Source organism: Dermacentor andersoni, chromosome 8, assembly GCF_023375885.2.
Source record: "Dermacentor andersoni chromosome 8, qqDerAnde1_hic_scaffold, whole genome shotgun sequence".
In the NCBI taxonomy this organism is placed as follows: Eukaryota; Metazoa; Arthropoda; class Arachnida; order Ixodida; family Ixodidae; genus Dermacentor; species Dermacentor andersoni.
In genome coordinates, this window is record NC_092821.1 from 49,846,224 (window position 1) to 49,858,103 (window position 11,880).

The following is an 11,880-nucleotide window of genomic DNA, read 5'->3' on the forward strand; positions in this document are numbered from 1 at the left end:
GAAAAACAAGGATGAACTGTGGTTTATTTGTTTTTTTGCTTAAATCTAAAAATTGAAGTTAGTTTAGCAGTTGACTGTTGCAGTCATTTGGATGTTTTGCATGCATTTCACTAGGAAGACTAAGAGCTAAGACTTTTTTATTGCCATGGCCTTGACTGTCTTGATGTTGTTTTTCACCATGCCCTTGTGTTGACTTTTGCATACGATATTTTTCAGGCACCCGCTTTATATAACGCAAGAAGGCAGCTGCAAGGACACGAGGATGTGAAAGAGCCAGTGCAGCGCGACTTCACGTAGTGCAGAGGAGCCAATGCCAAAAAATCAAAATACATTGGCATGTTATTTGGACAAGAAAACTAGTATGTGGGTATATTGGGTGTACCATTTGACCAAATGTCAACAAAATCAAGATACAGTATGTTACACGAAGGTGAAAATTCTCACGTGCTCCAGGCAGTCATCTTAACATGGTATATTTATGTAATGTCTCTGATTGGAAAGTCAAATCAAGTATGCTCTCTGGAGACAAACACATAGCAGCAAGTGTCATTGAAAAGTTAAAAATGTGTTTTAAGAAAGCTGATTAGTTCTGAGAAGTGACTGCTTTTTGTCTTGCCTCTCAACAGATATATCCATGTGATAAAAAAATAGTGGTACAATGAAATTGCATATTTGCTTAGCGACATGATACATACTTGCAATGAGCACGGTGCCTGTGTTTACTATAAAAAGCAACAGCCCATGCTTGGTTAGGTTAGGCCCACTACAACATGCAGGCATGGGTGATTGGCGCTTTTTTTATTTCTGTGTCGTGAGGTTTATTGACGTGCGTATAGGTGCAGTGGCACGCAGTATGGCTAGTACAAAAAGGGGGGGGCAGATATATGTAGCTCACTGTACACGACACAGGGCAAAGGAAATCCGTGTTCAGCAACTATGTTAAATGCCATGTACGTAAATTTTACAACGCTACTCGTTCGAAGCGCGCACAGGTGCATATTGAAGAAAAGTTTCCAGGGTAGATAATTTAGTTCGTAATTTACACTAATTTTGCTCTAACCACGAGACATAATAATTTGAATATACTGCACGGAAAAACCTACAGCGAATTAAATTGTGTGTTAGCTTCGTGTGTATACATATAGTCTTTCCTATGCATTAGGTTTTTTGCGTAATGCATTAACAGTTGACAGCCTATCTTATGATGTGTACTCTGTTTACATTACAGTTGTTTATTAGTTTACTCGTTTGTTTTGCGACTGATGAAATGCCGACATATATATATTTTCAACATTTGACATAACCCTGTATGTTTTGCAGGGACAACCCAGGACGTGCATTTCTCAGCACCCAGTCAACTGCCAAAAGTGACTCAAACACAGGCCACCAGTAAGTCGACATCAGTTGCAATTTCACATTATGCAGTTGGCGGCTGCCTTGTACGGAGGCTTTTTTTTTAATGAGATGGTGATGTCATTCTAATGTACATTTTGACCACAAAGGTGCGATCATGTCTCACAGAGGCATATATGGTTGCTATTCTCTGCGAGGGACGTGTTCTCGTGTTCGTGAATCATTTGTGTTTGGCAGTATTGTCGCCCAATGAGTCGGATATAAACACTAACTAACCACTGCCGGCAAGTAGTTGCAAGCAACACAATATATTATTACGCTGTAAAGTTATTTCATTAATTCGAAGGAAAGTTTTGCAGCAGGAAAAAAGGTTGCTATTCCAGGTAAACATGTCTTTTTCTCACAGGTTATTTAGCCAAACTGTGGATGCATGAAATTTGTGACTTATGAATAGATTTTAATTTATTCTTTAGTAATGCTTCTAAAAGAGACTAGAAATAGCATGTGACTACCTCTGCAATCAGCAGACCATACATTTACAGTCATAAGTGGCAGTTCCATGCAGTCTCGCACTTTATATAACCTTTCCTTTCAGCAACATTGGAACTGGTGGCTGCGTTTTCAGAAGGAGAAGTGCACTTGACACTGTATATGTATGTGTGAATTCGGTTTTCTTTGTATGTGTCGGCTCACTGACAAACAGTGCAAAAATCTGTTGTACCATGAGCCTGACGACGCCTTCTGCTGCTAGAAATGCGGCACTTCGTATTTTATAGTACTGCTTGACATTTAAATCAAAGCTACCACATAAAATGATCAAGAAAACTAACCGCTGTTATAGCTGTTTTCCTCAAAGAACGCTTGTCCTTTATGGGCTGTGTTAATCTGAGCTCTCCACCGATGTTTCAGTAGTATTATCCCTTAGTGAGTGAGAGATTGGGGGCAATTAATCGTGTTAGTGTTTAAGTGGTGTCCTAATTATGTGCATTTGTTCCAACAAAGTTCTCTAGATTACTTTATTGTGTAGTGTAAAGCTTATGAAACCATCAGCAACTACTGAGTTGCTAACACGCATATGGATTTGTCACTATACAGGTGGAACTCGGCTGTACCACTGCAGTGCTGCGGAAATTGCCTTCACCAGCGGCTTTGCAACAGCTGTTTCGCAGCATGTCGGTATGTGTTAATTTATAATTATGTTGGGATGGGCTAGTATTATGGACCACTGCTACTCTGTATTGTGACAGATCCATATGATAAGGGATGTAATGGGCACAGTGAAAACCTTTGAATTTTTTACTATGGTACATAAACAGGCTCTCCTTTTCGTCACTGGAGCAGGAGAGAAGGGCATGCAGGCACTCCTGAATGTACATATATTTCAAAACATGAGACACACACACACACACACACACACACACACACACACACACACACACACACACACACAATTAAACTAAAGGCAGGGACGTTCCATCTTTCATCTTGAATTGAATTGTGCAGCGCAAAAATACAACACAGACCACAGAGAAGCACACATGTTAACAGGTTTGATACACACGTTAGTTCAACAGATTTGATACTTCAAGTGTGCTATTTTACACAAGGGGGAAGGGAAAGGGGAGAAAATCTGAAAAAAAAAGTGGAGTGGAAAAAAGGAATCGTGCCAAAAAGCATGAGAAGCATCGCGCAGCCAGGATCACCAGCAGGACATCTAAAAAGCACTCTGATAAAATTACATACAGGACAACCTTACGTATAGTTTGTTTCAATCAACTCAGATCACATGCAGCCATTACTGCAATCAAGTTGTTTCCTTATGTCATATGAGGGAATGATGTGGGCCCAAAAAACTGTTTAGAGCTGAAGGATTATGTTCCATTCTAGCCTCATTGCCTGCTTTTTTATCATATTGTTATCAGCTGCTTATGTTAGGGACAAAAAGTAAGAGTACGAACTGTTTCCCGATTCGCCATTCCACACAACATGTCTTTGTGACTATATGTACATGCAGATGATCCATAGTTGAAAAATATTCAGTACAGTAGAATCTCATTACAAGATGCACTTGGTTGTAAGAGACATCTGAAAATGGTTTGGTTGGTTTTCCGATGTTTGCCACGTTAACAATACTGTATACAAGAGACACCTTTGTTACTAAGGATGACTTTTTAAGTATTCACTACTTCGAAGGGACACAACCCAGACACATTCACTTTGTGCACCTTGTGTGCTCCGAAGGGCGTAAAGATCACGCAATCCTTACACAAGTCAATCGCGCATGTCTCTTTTAGCATGAACCAGAAAAGGAGGGCAACGAGGACAGTGCAGGGCAGAAAGTGTCGGCAGTTGAAGCTGACGAGCGTCTAAGAGCACCTCAAAGGTACTGCGAGCAACAAGGCTTGCAAAGTGAAGTGTTTGAATTCCAGAAGTTGGGAAGAAAGCTAACACAATCTACAGTCACTAAAAAGCTGTGAATGTCTTCTTTAAAGGGCCCCTAAACCACCGAGGTTGAAATTTAGCTGCGGTGTTGCAGTTCTACACAATAAGGCAATGAACAGGTAGCCACGAGAATTTTTCGAAACGGTGCAGTAATAGTGGAGCTACGTGTGTTTGATTATCGAAAAGTAGTCCTCACTCATTTTACTCTTTCATCTGGTACACGCCATATGGACAGTATCGTCTTTTCCTTGCCTAGTACACCTCCAAATGTTACGGGACAGGCTAACACCAACGAGCTCTGTTGCTGCCGCGCTGGCCCGTCGTCCTGCGAGGGGTGGCGCTAATACAACGGAACTGTATGGTGACTCGTGTTGAAGAGCCTCATAGGGAGACCCTTCTGTTGGCGTTTCTGTTCTTTGCCCCCATTGGCTGCCCACAATGGCATCGCGCGCAACGCGACGAGGAAGAAGGAGTGTGTGTATTTGCTTGCAGGCCTTGCCGGCAGTCGTACACTTTCGTTTGACCAATCGACAGCACCGGAAACTGGTGACATCATCAGAGACAGCCTGGTGACGTCAGGACAAACTGGGGGGTGCAGGATAGGTCCAGAGAGGCGCACGGGGTCATTTTCTTCATATTGTGGTGCTCCGGCAGTGCTACGCACTCTGGCATTTGGCTGCGTCGATCGTGACGGCATTCTGATTTCGATACGCGTATTTACTTGAACTGTTCAAAAAATGTCGAGAAGTGGTTTAGGGGCCCTTTAAGCCACCCTGAGCATTTATTCCTTCAGATATATCAAAACATACTTTAGTGATGATGCATAATAAAGTGATCTAGTCTGGCTCCTTTGTGTCTCAAAATTTTTGGTTTCGAGAGACATGTTTTTCGTGCCTCTTGAATATCTTCTGATGAGGCTTTACTGTAATGTACACAAACAATTGTGTAACTCCTCCTGCAAGTATTATTCATTAAGCCCGGTCACTTATGTGCAAAGCTTGTGGTTAAGTCTTGATGTCCGTACTTTTTAGGGCTATGTTTATTAATTCATGCTGTTCTTATTGGTTCTTCGATGCAGGAGACAATGCCTACGAAATTATTGGCCCTGATCATGAGAGCCCTCAAGGGGCAAACAACATCTCTGTTGCAGAAGTGAGCCCGATACCACTTGGAAGTTACCATGGCAGATGACACGGCAGCAATAGATACAGAGACTGCCATGTCTGCTGCAGCTGCAACAGTGTACGAGGCAAGCAGCAGCGCGTCAGCATCAGCAGCAGTGTCAGAAGGAACCACACCAGGCCTGGTAGAGCAACATGTGTGCTATCACTGACTTTTTTTGTAGTGGATACAACTCGTTTGCTCAACATACAAAAGCTTTTCACCACGACTGTGAGCCAGTGTTATTGTGCAGCAAGTGCAAGACTAAGTTAGGTGTTATAACACAGTACAAGCATCACTTTAATATATGCAAACATATTACAGTTGTTGCCTCCCCAGCCAGCCCACATAGTGACAACAATGTGGAACACATGGTGGGACACACCTCTCCCCCATTACAAGATAGTAGAGACTGTCAGTGTTGTTGCTAGATTGACTGGTCTTTGTAGGCAACTAGAAGGACAACACAGGTGTCATAAGATTGTTGTTGATGTTGTTGTTGAAGAGGTAAAAAAGAAGTTTGATGCAGCTGAAGTGCCAACTGATATTGAGCAAATCAAAAGCAACCACCTGAGAAACCAACACTATCAAAATTTGGGTATCTATGTGCCGCCAACTCTGGTAAGAATGGCATAGGACAGAAGTGTGATGAAAATCACACAGACACTGCTGTTGCATCACTGGCCACAGTGAGCAGCGACTTGTAGGGCAAGAGAGTCAACTGAAACTAACATTATGATATAGTGTCATGCTCCCATGTGACCACTTTTCAAGTTATTTTGCAAGATACAGCTCAACCTCCAGAAACGAGACTGCCACTTGTCTGTAAAAAAGCTTTCACAAAAAATTATTCATAACACTATTAACATAGCAGTATCTTTTTTTTTGTGTTGGTTCGAGGTTCCCGGCTGTCCATTAATGCAAAAATTGAGGAAAAAAAGAACATGTGTCGTACTTACACCATTTTAACAAGTACGAGGGGGACAGAACTTTTCTAGTCATGCATCTTCATCATACTATCAAGTTTTTAAATGCCTTTTATAATTATTACCAGTTATATCTGAGTGCATTGTATGCATGTAGCAGGTGTAAAATCAGGTCAGTTGGATCAGATGCCTTATCTGCAAGCGAGCCCTATATTCAAGAAATTTGAATTAAAATAGTTACGTTAGAGACGCAGTCTTTCAGCACTTTATTGCCTGTGGTCTAAGCATTGCTCAATACTTTTGTGGGTGGCAATTTCAACCGGCACAGCACTGCGCTTTGCCACAGTCACATTTGTCTTCAAAGCGGTGTTTACCATTTGTGTTGATCTGTTTGTGTATGCATAGAGCAAGTTTTTAATTTATATTTTTCTGCATTCTTGTGCTTGCACTAAGCTTGTATAAGGCAGTTACAAAATGTGCATCACTATAACGAACTGTTCTGTTGAGCTTACACTTGCAAATAATCGTGTTCAGATGGCCGCACTTCTATGCGGGTGCACCGCTAGCTTTGTGTATGTTCTCATGTTTGTATAAAGCTTATATAAGCTAGTTAGAAAATGTATGTCACTAAGCATTGGGATATTCTTCAAAGAACTGCTTGGTTGGTTTTACACTTGTGAATTAGTATTGAGGCGGTGGTATTCCCATGTATGCCCACTGCTAGCTTTCTGTGTCCTCACGTGTTTGTATTAAGTTTCTACAAGGGAGTTACAGCATGTACGTCACTAAGCGCTGTGATATTTTTTAAAGAACTGCTTTGTTGGTTTTACACCAGTGAGTAATAGTACTCGGGTGGCACTAGTCATGTGTAGGTACACAGGGACCATTTGTATACATTATGCTCATGTAAAGCAGTTACAAAGTGTATGTCACTAATTACTGTGATATTTGTTGAATTGCTGTGATGGTTTTACACATGTGAATAATAGTGGTCAGGACACAGTACTTGCGGTGTATAGTTGAATTTATACACTGCCAAGACATGGGCTGTATACGTACCAAAAGAAATGTATGTCATTATATTGTTGTGATTATTACTGTTTGGATTTTATTAAACTGTAATAAAATTGTTTCTTGTATCTATTGAGGTATGGCAATTTGTCATGCAACCAAACTGAGGACCTGCACTTGTGCATACAAATAAACAGCTAATTTAAGAGTATACTGCTCATATTCTGCTAAACCAGTTTAACAAACCTTGTACTACAATGCTGGAAAAATGACAGAGCTGACTCGGATGTACAGAAAAAGTTCTGCACTGGCTGAAGGACTGCCCCACACTGGAGTTCGTAATGTTGCGTTTATTGGAGTAGAACAGAAAGTGCACTTCTATTAAAAATGCGACAGTCGGTGCAGAAACATAAGGCAGACGAGCGGATGTGGCACATTTTTTTCAGGGCCCTCCATGCCTACTACTGGTTTTCTAGTCTTCCTGTGCTCTGCGTATAAGCCCCTGTTCAGCCAAGGTTTTTACTCCATGACAGTTGTTCTACTGGGTTCGTAGCAATATTGAAGAAAAAAATTCAATGGTTTTCAAGGACTTTCGAGGCCCCGACAGTAACTTCAAGGACCTCGTGCAATGTGTGTAGTAGTTTGGACAGGCAATAACTTGTTCAAGAACACCGTTAACTTTAATGCAAACAAAAGAAAACAAAACAAATCGCATTTCAGTGATTTCAAGCATTTGAAAGACTGCTAATTTGCCTTTCACCGCCCACCACTAAACGCACACAAGGAAGCATTTCAAGAAAGCGCTCAGTTTTTCTGCAATAGCACAATTAACTACTTGGACCTGCAACATTTGCAGTTTTTGAATACTGTTTGGTTTGACAGTGTATGTGATGTCATCTGTTGCCTCAGCTTTTTTCACCATCAAATAAGCAATAGTCATTTCTAAATTCTTTTTATTGTGTCTGTCGCTCTCAATTTACTCTTCACGGCTTCTCTTCGAATGCCTCAACTGTTGAGCTTCCTGCTTCTGCTCCTCCAAGCACATTTGTCGCCGGTTCCATGTGCATAAAACTGGTATCTGCAGCTCCTTTGTAATTTCAACTTTAAGGATGTCGCTTTCCTTCTATTACCTCCAGAGACAATTTTCTGTGACATGCGAAAGAGTGTCACAGAAGGGAAAAAAAGCGCTTGGCAATGTCTGCTAAGTCCAGCCAAGTGTACAAGTTTAAGGACTTTCCAGTACTTCTAAAAATTCAAGGGTTTTCAATGCCTTGAACATGGCATTATAGAAATAAAGGATTTTCAAGGATCGCTACAAACCCTGGATTCTAGCACCTAAATAATTTTACAAGCTTATTTTGGCATGGAGTTAGGAAATTCATGCTTTCTAGCTAACGCTGCACTATCTCTGTACAGTGAAGCCACGAGAGCGCAACTATTTTGGAGTAAAGAAAAATACTCAAAGCTTTTAATACCACTCTTCTTTTTTTCTATGGAGCTTCGTATTGCCTAGTTAAGTTTACGAATGTGCCTGGTTTTGGCGGGCGTTTTTTCGACATTTTCTGGAAGAAGCAGATGTCTAGCCCCCGTATTCAGAAATGTATCTTAATACAAAGCTCATGTTTGACTTGATATAAACGACGCCTGGTGCGAACGTCCCCCAAGAAGCTCACTGCCTTTCTTTTGGTGCGTTCACGACTTGCGTCGTTTAGATCAAGTCAAGCATGGGCTTCAAGTTATGATGCATTTCTGCATATGGGGGTAAGCGTGCACAATTCCGGGCAACGCACTGTGCCATTGACACTGAGAGAAAACGGGGAAAACAGAGTTAACCACTTATGCTCCTAAACTTTCGCGTACCTGTGGTGTGCGTGTATCGTGGAAGAAGAAAGAGCGCAAACACAAGGACGAAAAAAAGCATCAACCACACCAGCGCTTCGTGGTGTGGCATGTTTTTGCGTCGTCCTTGTGTTGCGCTGTTTCTTCTAAATGCTCAACCAACTAGCCGGCAAGTCCATCCTGTGCATATATAAATTGAACACACGCATGAGTGTAGATGGTCTTCTAAGCTTTTAGAACGAGCACTGCCACAGGATACGAGCAGTGCACGCGTAACAAGTGGACACATTAGTCATTTAAACATGCGTGCCAATGCATTTGACGCGGCTATCGGCATAAGCAGTCTCCAAATGCTGAAATGCATGCGCTTCAAAACGTTAACGATCCGCTGCTAATGCAGGACAACAGCTCACAGCGGACTGAACCAAACTCTAAACTAATGCACTTGAAAAGAACGCCTACACGGCAGCGTGAGGCACGTCGAAATGCCCGGTACTGGCGTCGCAGTTGCTCACCAGTATACGCGCGAATTAAATTCACATACGTGGATGGTTGGCGCAATACTTTGTGTCCGCGTATTTTGGAGAACATGGACTGGAGAAGCACTCGATCATGAGCTGAACGGCACATTTGTTATTTTCCTGCGGTGACGACAAGCCGCGAATAGTTCTCACGTTGTCGTCTACGTTGTCTTCCTTCGGTAGTCGTAGCAAGGATTGGAAATGATGCAAACGCACACGCATTCCAGTACACAACAGCACAGCACACTGCAGAGAAACCCCACCCACCACAGCCGATTCATCAAATACGTTTGGTATATATATAACCTCTAAAAGAACACGACTGGGCGTGGCGGCGCTGTGGTGTAATGGCTATGATGTGTGTTTTGAATTGTACAAATGCGAGTGTACGCGGGTTCGAATTCACATGATGTATAGAGCATTGTGATTCTTGATAAGTATGCGATTCCCTTGACAATTGTATTCTAATTAGATTGTGTGACTCCTGATTGTGAAATTTGCGAAGATATTTGCAGATTAAGTGTTAATTCGCTTTTTTTTCTCCTCAGTGGCGTTCGTGACGCATACGCATAGGTCGCTTCAGAGCAGTCAAGCCTCACGGTAGGCAGCAAATAGCCAGGAAAAAATGACTTTAAAATCCTGCATAACTGCTCACGCCTATGCTGAAGGCCGCTTGGAATCGGGCCAGTGTCTCTGAGGAGCCGCCTAGGGAACAGTATATCAGCGGCCCTAATTTAATCTGATTTCCTGCCTGCATGCGTGACCAGGACTTGGCTAAGAGGGTATTGGGAAGAGTACTAGCATTGTTCTGAAGGAGTACAAGCACTCTGTTTGGGGGAGTAGAAGTACTCGGTCTGGCGGTGTACTATTAACCTTGCGGGGAGAGTATTAGCACTCTGCGGAAGAGTACTAGCACTCCCTGTGGGAAGAGTATTATCACTCTGCGGAAGAGTACTAGCAATCCCTTGCGGTGGAGTAACAAAACTCTGTCAGGAGGAGTTGACCTACTCTCTCTCAAAGAGGGTCGATCTACTCTCGAAAAGAGAGTGAAATATGGGACAAGCAGCTACTCCCTCAAAGAGAGTGCCCGGCACTCCCTTAGTTTTTAGAGTGTGCAAGTTCACGTGGTATCTATTAAAAGCCGCGCGTATCACTCGTGGAAACATTGGAAGCCGTTGCCGAGTCGTTTAATCGCTCGCACCTATCGCTTCGCGTCTTGCTGTCAGTAGTTCGATGACCTGGTGCCTTTTCTTTTTTTTTAAGCCACGTACGACTGAGTTCGACAGTCTCCCACCAGATGGCCAAAACACAAAACTCAAGATTTGGTTTAAGTTTTCTTTCTTTTTCAGGAAGGTTCTTCGAATATTACATTTTCTATTTTTACTACCTGAAACGTAGCGATGGGTTGGTTAATTGTTAAGTCATCGCTTTTATAATTATATTTTATTCCTTGGACAACATGAGAAGCAGGTCTTTGTGTTACGTTAACAAAATACTATCGTGCCTTGTAGCATGGACATACTCAGGACTTCTGGACAGGGCACCTTCACCATCCTGTGGAGCTTCACGCCATGGGCAAATGAATAGGGAAAATTTTACAATATCTTATTTTATTATATCGGACGAGTTTAATTAATACATCGACAAATTTCAACTCTCTGCGCTAAGAGGGTAGTCTCTTGTAACAACGTATGCATTTATGGCACTCAGTCTGAACCTTGGTGGTGCGTTAAAGCAGTTTTTTTCGAGGATGGGCGGTTATGTCACACGGCAGGAGCAAATGGTTTTGCACCCTACCAGGAGAGGGCACATTGACTTAAAGAAGCGCAAAATTTATTCCGTAAAGTGATTTATTAAGCTGGAGTTTTGAACGGTGATTGCAAAGCGAGTGTCATTCAGTCTGTTTGCACGCGCATGTTTTTGTGAGGCAACACGGAAGGAGAAGGAGTGTATATGGGTGTGCACGCCTTAAGCGTGCGTGCGTGTGTACTTGTATTTACTTGAGCGTGAGTGTTTGTTTCTCAGTATATAAATATGCGTGCACGAGCTTACGCGTGTTTGTGTGTGCGTGCAGTTCCGTGTGCGTGTGTGCATGCGGGGGCATGAGTAATTGTGAATGCGGGCGAGAATTGGTCGTATCTTTCTCTCTCTCTCTCTGTGTGTGTGGGTGTGTGGGTGTGCGCGCGCGCGTGTGTGTGGGAGAGTGTGTGCGTATGTGTGCGTTTGTGTGCAAGCATGTGCGCGTGCGAGTACGTGTGCGTGTGGATGTGTGTGTGCGCAGGTGTGTGTGCGCGTGTGTGTGCGAGCGTGTGTGTGTGCGAGCATGTGCGTGTGCAAGCGTGTGCGTGTGCGAGCGTGTGCGTGCGTGTGTGCGGGTGTTTGCGTGTGTGCGAGCTTGTGCATGTGTGCGTTCGCACGTGTGTGTGTATGTGCGCGTGCGAGCGTGTGCGTGTGAGCGAGCGAGGGAGCGAGCTAGCGAGCATTTCCCCGCTGGCACCTACTTTTGCGGATGAATGGGATATAGAGTTTATTTAAACACATATTTAAATCTACGAGACAAGAAATAATGACATTGCATTTATAGCATTCTCTCTTTCTAAAAGGTAAATGAATGCAAAAAAAAAAAA

At 42.8% G+C, this 11,880-nt stretch overlaps 1 long non-coding RNA gene across 1 annotated transcript; it reads left to right on the forward strand.

The window, feature by feature from the left end:
- The first annotated feature begins 640 nt into the window (after positions 1-640).
- On the forward strand, positions 641-7,021 carry LOC140212856 (uncharacterized). The gene is made up of 3 exons (XR_011889814.1): positions 641-1,389; positions 2,449-2,529; positions 4,874-7,021. It is a non-coding gene; the product is annotated as an uncharacterized lncRNA (long non-coding RNA).
- Positions 7,022-11,880: the final 4,859 nt, after the last annotated feature.